Below are 8,642 nucleotides of genomic sequence, written 5' to 3'. Positions count from 1 at the left end.
TCATTTATGATTTATGATCACTAAAAGTTTTAAGATTTAAAATTTTTTTTTGGTTCTTAAGATTATGTTTATTACTGTCAAGTAACATCTATACTTGTCCCAACTATGCCTCATCCACACGTTGTTGCAATCCTACTTTACTATGTATTTTTATTTAACAAAGGTGAACATCAAGGTTTATCATAATAACTCTTTTGAAAATTGACATAGCAGTATAATAAAATAANGACATAGTAGTATAATAAAATAATAAAATAATAAATAACTTTAATATCTTAATAACTTAAGACAAATATATAGTAATTCAATTGCTAATAGGTCTACTCTGATCACTTTATATATCTATGAGACATTATTACATATAATTATGGTACATCATAAGTGTAAAATGCTTAAATGAATCATATGTAATACATATATTATATATTTTATTTCATACTTATTATCGGTTTATAAATATACTATAATGTTATCTATTGTAGTAAATAGCTGAATAACATCGATTTTAGTATAATACGGGGTTTAATAGTGATTTTATTTTATTTAAAAATGCCATAATTTTTTTTAAAAATTTTAATTTAATCTTTTTTCTTTATTTTTTATTATACTTTTTTATAAATTCATGAGGTTCATAAATTCATTTAACTATCATTTTGTATATTTTTTTTATAAATTTGGCTGTTACCTGAAATGACCACTTTTTTCACAAAAAGTTAACTTTTTCAACTTAATTTTGGAAGTGTTCCGGAAACCATGACATTTTTATATATATCTTAAATTAAAGCTAATGTAATATACTTTATTATGAAAAAAAAAATCGGACTTTATTTTGTCTTCGCGGAGAAAATGGGTACCGTATGCAATTCCCAAAAAAATTACAAATTTAAAAATCGGTAAATTTTGTCATTTTTTTCACATTTTTTTCTTAAAACTTCCATAACTTTTTCAAAAATCAACAAATCAACATAACTTTTTTTTATACTAAAACCTTAGAAATTTACCTTTCATTTGATATCATTTTTTTGGAAATCTCACTTAACCTGCTCATTAGGGGGGATTTAAAATAGCAACTTTTTTACAAAAATTAACTTTTTCAACTTAAATTTTGATAATGTTCCGAAAATACTGCGTCCTTTAAACATATGTCAAATTAAAGCTTATGTCATGTACTATAAAAAAAAAAAAAAATTTATCCTGACGACCTATCTTCTAAGCGCAATTGAACCGTATTCAAAAATATACTATTTTTGTGTTAAAATCCTGGGTTTTGTATTTATTTTATTTTAAAATATCTTACAAGGAGAATACACTGACTTTCATGAATATTATATGATTTAATTGACATTGAATTAAGTTCATAAGGCATAAGTAGTTAAACTTATTTAAACTTATTTAAATTTTTTTACTATTTTAAAGTCGAAAAAGTAATTTTTAAATTTGAGTTAGCTTAAATAGCCAATTTTATCATGTGTCAAAAGCAGCGAACAGTTGCCGAACAGGTAACACTTGTGTTATTCACACTAAGGGTACGAGTTTCAGATCCTTCTGTGAGCATTAATATTTTGCATTTTTTTCGAATTAGGATAAAATTTTCAAATTATTTGATTTTTATCTCATTTAGATTCAATAACTTCAATAAATATCAAGGATCCCATCACTATAGTCTCCCCTCGTGTAATGAAATTTCTTATTCAGGTTAATACTATTTTACTATGTGGTTTTTTTGTGGCTACGAATTATTTTGTCAACCCTCACTTGACCTACTTTTATCAACGATACGTCAAATGATTACAATTCGTATTTTGTTGAAGATATTACCCTTATAATAATAACATTAATGTAATAATATTCTTCATATATCATTAACATATATTTTATATGTNAATATTCTTCATATATCATTAACGTATATTTTATATGTTAAAATAGGAAATTACAATTTTAAATATTTTAGTTGTTATTAAATTAATATTTTAAATGTTATCAACATAGGGCATTATTATGATATGCCTACCTTACCGGACAATATATGAACATTTGGGCTGATGTAGTGGTCGAATATTTCGTTAATAACGCAGAATATGAAAAATATGAGGCAATTATTAACGATTTAATTGAACGCTCATCGATTGATCTGGAGATTTATTTACGAGAATTGTATGAAAGTCTATTCACCGTAGAGTCTGATTATCAGCATAAACGTTGGCTTGAAAGTAAACAATTTATTAGTAATACTTATGATAGTAAAATTAAAACTAATAGTTATTGAACAAAACTAATTTACTTTATAAAGGTTGAAAATTATGTTTACTTAGATAATTTTAATTGTATAGAAATACTTAACTTATTTACAAGTAGCAGTCAAAAGTTGAGGAGTGAATTTAAAAATTGCCGTATGATAGATTAACTATCATAAGATAGAAGTAACTTAATTGTATCATNTTAATTGTATAGAAATACTTAACTTATTTACAAGTAGCAGTCAAAAGTTGAGGAGTGAATTTAAAAATTGCCGTATGATAGATCTTGTTTACATGTACAACTTAATTGTATCACGTAAACAAGATGAATGTTCATTACCTATCTTAATTTTATTTGGATGGCAAGACCGTAGATGAATATTCAGAGTGGTATTTATAATTTTTAAATAATAAGTTTGTTTTTGTTGTAAGTTAATTTTTTTTTTTCATATTTTGTGTATAATATTAATAATAATACATTAATGCTAACATAATTAGCAATTATTTCTAGTGTTATGCATGTTAATGGATGAAGTATAGAAACAGGTACAGATCTTTATACATAGTTTTTTCATATTCATATTCTTATNTAGTTTTTTCATATTCATATTCTTCATTACATCGTGAAATTTAACATTTTTACATGTTATAATGAATACTGTACAAGTATGTGCGGTACAAATCCATCATACAAATGCTTTGTGATTTAACCGACAAATGTATAGACATTTTTATTTTAACCATAGTTAATTTTATTTTTTAATAACATTATAATAATTCTATTGCAGTGATTGATAGTCAAAGCAAACCAACACAATTACAGTCCCGTCTTTTGACTTACGTAATGAAATTGAAGCATCAGCCACGTTCCCCGCTAATACAACTGCATATGCTCTAGTAATTTCAGACAATGTACTTACTTATATACCTTTTGATGGAACCATCCATATATTTTAACATTTTTTGCATGTTTCTGTAAACATTTATTATAAACCTCGCAATTATTATTATTATTATTCTAGTTATGAATATTGACGGCAGCGCAATAAAAACGTTGGGCTTGTTGTGGAATCCATGTGATGATTATTATCAATACAAATATAATAACATCGAATCAAGTAAACAATCAATTTCTAAACGTACAATATTATCTACTATAGCGACAATATTTGACCCGCTTGGACTAATTGTACCGGTTGTAGTATCAGCGAAAAAGATAATGCGACAACTATGGGAACTGAAAACGGATTGGGACGACCAGCTGCCCGCACACATTAGTCGGGAATGGGAAACGTATCGTAATGAAGTAGCAGATATCGAAAAAATAAAAATACCACGAAGAATAATTGGTTGTGACAACGTGTGCGACATGCAAATTCACGCTTTTGCGGACGCGTCTATGAGTGCATACGGATCGTGTATTTATTTAATGGCAACAGACACAGACGGGTCACGTATAGTTCAACTTATTGCGTTAAAATCGCAAGTCGCTCCGTTAAAAATGATTTCACTCGTGCGACTGGAACTGTGTGCCGCCGTATTATCAGTGTGTCTCGTCAATAAGTTAATTCCAAAGTATAAATGTTGTACAAGTAAAATATGATATTGGCCAGATTCACAAATCGTTCTGACATGGATAAATTCACCATCCTCTCGATGGAAAACGTTTGTTTCTCACCGCGTCGGAGAAATATATTACACTTATATGGCTGAGCAATGGAAGCACGTACGATCAAGAGATAATCCCGAGAATGCAGTCCAAAAGCACTAACAGAAAATAAATCATGGTAGTGTGCATAAATATACATCTTGTTTCAAATCTAAACCAAAGGTATTTCAACCGATTATGGGCAACTTACCGAGCACGCGAGTTACAAGTTTCGATAAAACATTTTATGCAACTGGCGTGGATTTTTGTGGGCCTATCTATTTTAAAAATAGTTTACGACGGAACTCTACTAAAATAAAGGAATATGTATGTATTTTCGTGCGCTTTTCATGTAAGGCCGTTCATATTGAACTAGTTGGTAACTTAACAACAAATGCGTTTTTAAATGCACTGAAACGAATGTGGTGTCGTCGGGGTATCGAAAAATTTATATATTCAGATAACGCCACAAATTTCTCAGGAAGCAACTATAAATTGAAGGAATTAAAAAATTTATTTATATCAAAAAAACACCAAGCTGTAAAAAATTGACTTGCCTCTGTCAATGCGGAATGACGATTCATTCCAGTCCGTTCACCACACTTTGGCGGTTTATGGGAGTCGGCAGTGAAATGAGTAAAGGGACATTTAACTAGAACATTAGGTTAAGCATCACATACTTTTGAAGAGTTAAACACTGTATTAGTTCGCATCAAAGCGTGTTTAAACTTACGACCCTTGATACCATTATCTACGGATCCTTCAGATCTTAGTGCACTAACTCCAGCTCACTTTCTCATCGGTCGATCATTAATTGATATCCCAGATCCAGACGTTATAAACATCACACCTGGGTGATTAAAACGATGGCAAAGAATCACACAATTGGTACAACAAGTTTAGGAACGTTGGCGAACTGAATACTTGTCAACATCGCAATCAAAATTTAAGTGGCACACTTCAGCCGATCTCACACCAACTGTTGGTGCACTTGTCTTAATAAAAGAAACTAATCTACCATCATTGGAATGGAAACTCGGACGAATTAATGAATTGTTTCCAGGCAAAGATAATATAGCCAGAGTAGCGACTATTAAGACAAATCATGGTGTTGTCAAAAGAGCATGTCGATTATTATATCCGCTCCCTATTGAAGATCAAGAAGACTGATTAGGGTAAATAAATATATATTTATTTTGTTTATAACTGATATTTATGTTTATTAAAAAAAAATTGTTTATATAAAAAATGTTGTTATTTATTATTATTTATTTATTTAATTTTATGTCATCAACATGTGATCATGTTGTATATTACAGTTTCAATTAATTTTTTTTTGGATTTGTATATTATAGTTTCAATTAATTTTTTTTTTTATGGATCTTACAAGTGTAAAATGTTAGCCGGTATGTTAGCGCGAGACATAATATAATATTGTATTTTTACCTTTGTTTATCTGGTCAGCAATGTGTCTATTGTAGTATAAGTCTAATTAGTGTACGTTCCACTGCTGAACCATCAGCGACGCGCTCTAAGTCACATTTATATTTAAATATTTTCATTTAAGTTTAAATTATAAATAAAAATCAAGAACAAATGTTTTGTAAATTTAATTTATTCTGAATATATTTAATATTTATTACATTAATCTTAGAATTAAAAAATATCAAACAAATTAATCTAAGTGAGCGTTCGATTCATTAAGATTAATAATTCCGCTTCATAACCAATGGCTATGGATAAATCAATTAAAAACTGAATAAATTTATTTGATACTTCTATACTCATATTCCTTATTACAATAATGATAATTTTTATATTATAAATCAATATTATTACTAGTTACAATAAACTAAAATCATACTTGTGTTATACTAGAATGTTATTGCCGATTTTGTGAGAACTTATCCCCAACCAGTTTCTTCAAAATATATTGTTCACAAGTTTCAATCAGTGATATCAGGTACATCAAAATATTCTATAATATAATCAAACTCTGATTAAAATATTGACAGAGGCAGTTTTCAAAATTAAATGTAGTTCCTTTAACGTAGGTATAATTAAAACTTTATATTTCAATGGCGTAATAAGGGTTTAGTCTGGGAGGGATACAAATAAGAAAATTTTTTCCTATCCAAACGAATAAAAATGTATTTTCACTATATAATTATTTTGAAAATGTGGAGTATAACAACTTTATCTACCCACGATTACGCTAGTTTTATAGTACATGGTATTTTGTAATAAATAATTTTAAACCCTTAAATCTCAAAGCTCTAGCCCCATAACTTCTTTTCCCTTCATAGTCCGTGTTTGAAAATAGTTAAATTGTTAATAACTTAAAAAAAGAGAACCGATATTGTTAATTTTCCATTTTATTTTACGTTATTCAAATTGAAAAAGGGTTAGATATATAATTCAAGTTCAACAGTTGACAATTAATTTATTAAATTTTATAAATAATAGGCCGTTTTTTAACTTCAATGAATTCCAAAAACATTAATAATATTAATTAGGTCGATTCCAAAAATACGATTATGGGCCATATGGAAATATAAAACATTACAATTCTTCAGTTGTACCCGAATATAATATTACAAAAGTAACTGCACCTTCAATTATTATCTACCCAAAAGATGATATCGTCACATCGCTTTCAGTAATACATTCATTAATTAATTAATAACGAATCTAACTTGGACTAACATAAAGGCAAACACAAAGTAGGTTAATTAGGCCCTCCAAACAACAGTTGTTCCTCCCCTTATCATTTTTCTGTGTGAATTATGATATTCATTATTTATCATAAAATATTATAGAATAAAATAAAATGTTAATGAAAAAAATATATAAGGTGATATTTTATCATAAACTATCTATTTAATCGAAAAATAAAAATAATTTAGTTAAGTTTTGAAGTTAGTTAATACAAATTTCTACTGGCTGATGGTGTGTTAGGGATAATTTAACAAAATTTAAAAATGAATATAACTTCGGACCAAACTATAAGGATATAAACTTTACTTTTTCAAAAGGTGACATATACATGGTGTCCCATCAGGATATGACATTTTAAATAAACTTTGACTCAGAAAATATTTTGCATTACTTTTTATTATATAAATTTTTACAGTTTATGACTACGTTAAAATCACATTTTATTATTTGTCTCTAATACACAAATGAATAAATAAATATTTAAATTTTTATAATTTTAGTTTTTCAAAATTTGAAAATAGCTCTTTTTTAGTAATTTTCTTTTTTAAAAGAATTTTTTACAAACAATGAGAACAATAGAATCCCGTTTCCTGACTTACTGAACACCATGTATGTTAAAGGTTTTGGGTTTTCTGATTTATTATTTCTAACTTATATGTAGACAATAGACATTGGTCGCGTTGACACAAGTCGTTAGCATTTACTACCTGTTTATAAATATAATTTTCGAATACTTTTAGATAAGGAATACTACAAATTTGTTTTGTATTCGACTGCTGATGAAAATCATTGATGACCGTTATCATGATCTCATTGACACAATTTTTTAAATAACTTGGTTACATAAAAGGAACGAAGAGTGGAACGAGTTCTTATTTTGGAGGAACTGGATCTGGAACAAGTTCCTTCTTAATATAAAGAACTAGGATCTGGAACGAGTTCATATTTTAGAAAATGAACGGGGAACGGAACGAGTTCCATTTAAAAAGGAACTTTCCCAACACTGCATTATACTTGATCCATCTATACCTCGTCATCACTGTGCCGCGACCCCCCTGTGCTGGGTTGGTTTTTTTTGTTTTACTATAGTAACATATTTTACTCACTTCAATACATTAATGGTAATATTAATTATTTTTTATATTCTATTCTAATACATTAGTAGTGTAACTTTATACTTTCTTATGTTAACATATATGAATAACTAGTTTATTTATTAAAATGATCAAATTGAGGAAATGATTGCTTGATAACAACTTTTGGACTAGTATTTCGGAAATGATTGACACATTTATATCTAGGTGAGAGGAAGAGTACGGCCGAGAGATGTTTAATAATATAAAAAGCAACACAATCCTCACCTCTAGTCGTTACTTTAAATTGTCAATAATTTCTGAAATATTGGTCAAAATGTTATTGGACAGTTATTTTCTTATTTATATCATTAACTTATAAATAAAGTAGATAGTTATAATTAATTAGCTTATTTAATACATACACAGAGTATTCAGTATGTAAGGAAACAGGTCAATTGTTACAATGAGAACAATAGAAACCCGTTTCCTGACTTACTGAACACCCTGTATATTAGTTAACAAGAAACGACGATAATATTCGGTGCATTATTTAATATATGTACACATATATTAAATATTTACTGTATACCTACATGTGATAATAACTCTATAGTCAATTGATTCANTAAATAAAGTAGATAGTTATAATTAATTAGCTTATTTAATACATACACAGAGTATTCAGTATGTAAGGAAACAGGTCAATTGTTACAATTTTGATATTTTAATGTCTAGATACGAAGAAAACTACACTAATNTATTTACTGTATACCTACATGTGATAATAACTCTATAGTCAATTGATTCATTTAAACAGCCTACGATCTCGGCTGGGTATATATGGGACTTCCATTGTCAAATGTCAACTAAAAATACCTTGATATTTTAATGTCTAGATACGAAGAAAACTACACTAAAACATGTTTATAAAAATTTTTAGGAACTGTAATTTCCGTTCAC

The 8,642-nt window shown here is 27.9% G+C and overlaps 2 long non-coding RNA genes across 4 annotated transcripts; both read left to right on the top strand.

Moving 5' to 3' along the window:
- The first annotated feature begins 2,502 nt into the window (after positions 1–2,502).
- LOC126894837 (uncharacterized) lies at positions 2,503–3,399 on the top strand. 3 transcript variants are annotated; one of them, XR_007701523.1, is made up of 4 exons: positions 2,503–2,630; positions 2,739–2,786; positions 3,029–3,137; positions 3,263–3,399. It is a non-coding gene; the product is annotated as an uncharacterized LOC126894837 (long non-coding RNA). The 3 variants fall into 3 exon arrangements; XR_007701521.1 differs by having other exon boundaries at positions 2,503–2,786; XR_007701522.1 differs by having other exon boundaries at positions 2,503–2,786; positions 3,029–3,152.
- A 5-nt stretch (positions 3,400–3,404) lies between these two features.
- LOC126894838 (uncharacterized) lies at positions 3,405–6,501 on the top strand. Its single transcript, XR_007701524.1, has 3 exons — positions 3,405–5,063; positions 5,767–5,851; positions 6,405–6,501. It is a non-coding gene; the product is annotated as an uncharacterized LOC126894838 (long non-coding RNA).
- Positions 6,502–8,642: the final 2,141 nt, after the last annotated feature.

This window comes from Daktulosphaira vitifoliae, unplaced genomic scaffold (genome assembly GCF_025091365.1).
Source record: "Daktulosphaira vitifoliae isolate Bord-2020 unplaced genomic scaffold, ASM2509136v1 Scaffold_1, whole genome shotgun sequence".
In the NCBI taxonomy this organism is placed as follows: domain Eukaryota; kingdom Metazoa; phylum Arthropoda; class Insecta; order Hemiptera; family Phylloxeridae; genus Daktulosphaira; species Daktulosphaira vitifoliae.
The sequence above is the reverse complement of the archived record's forward strand: the minus strand, read 5'-3'. Positions and strand labels throughout refer to the sequence as shown.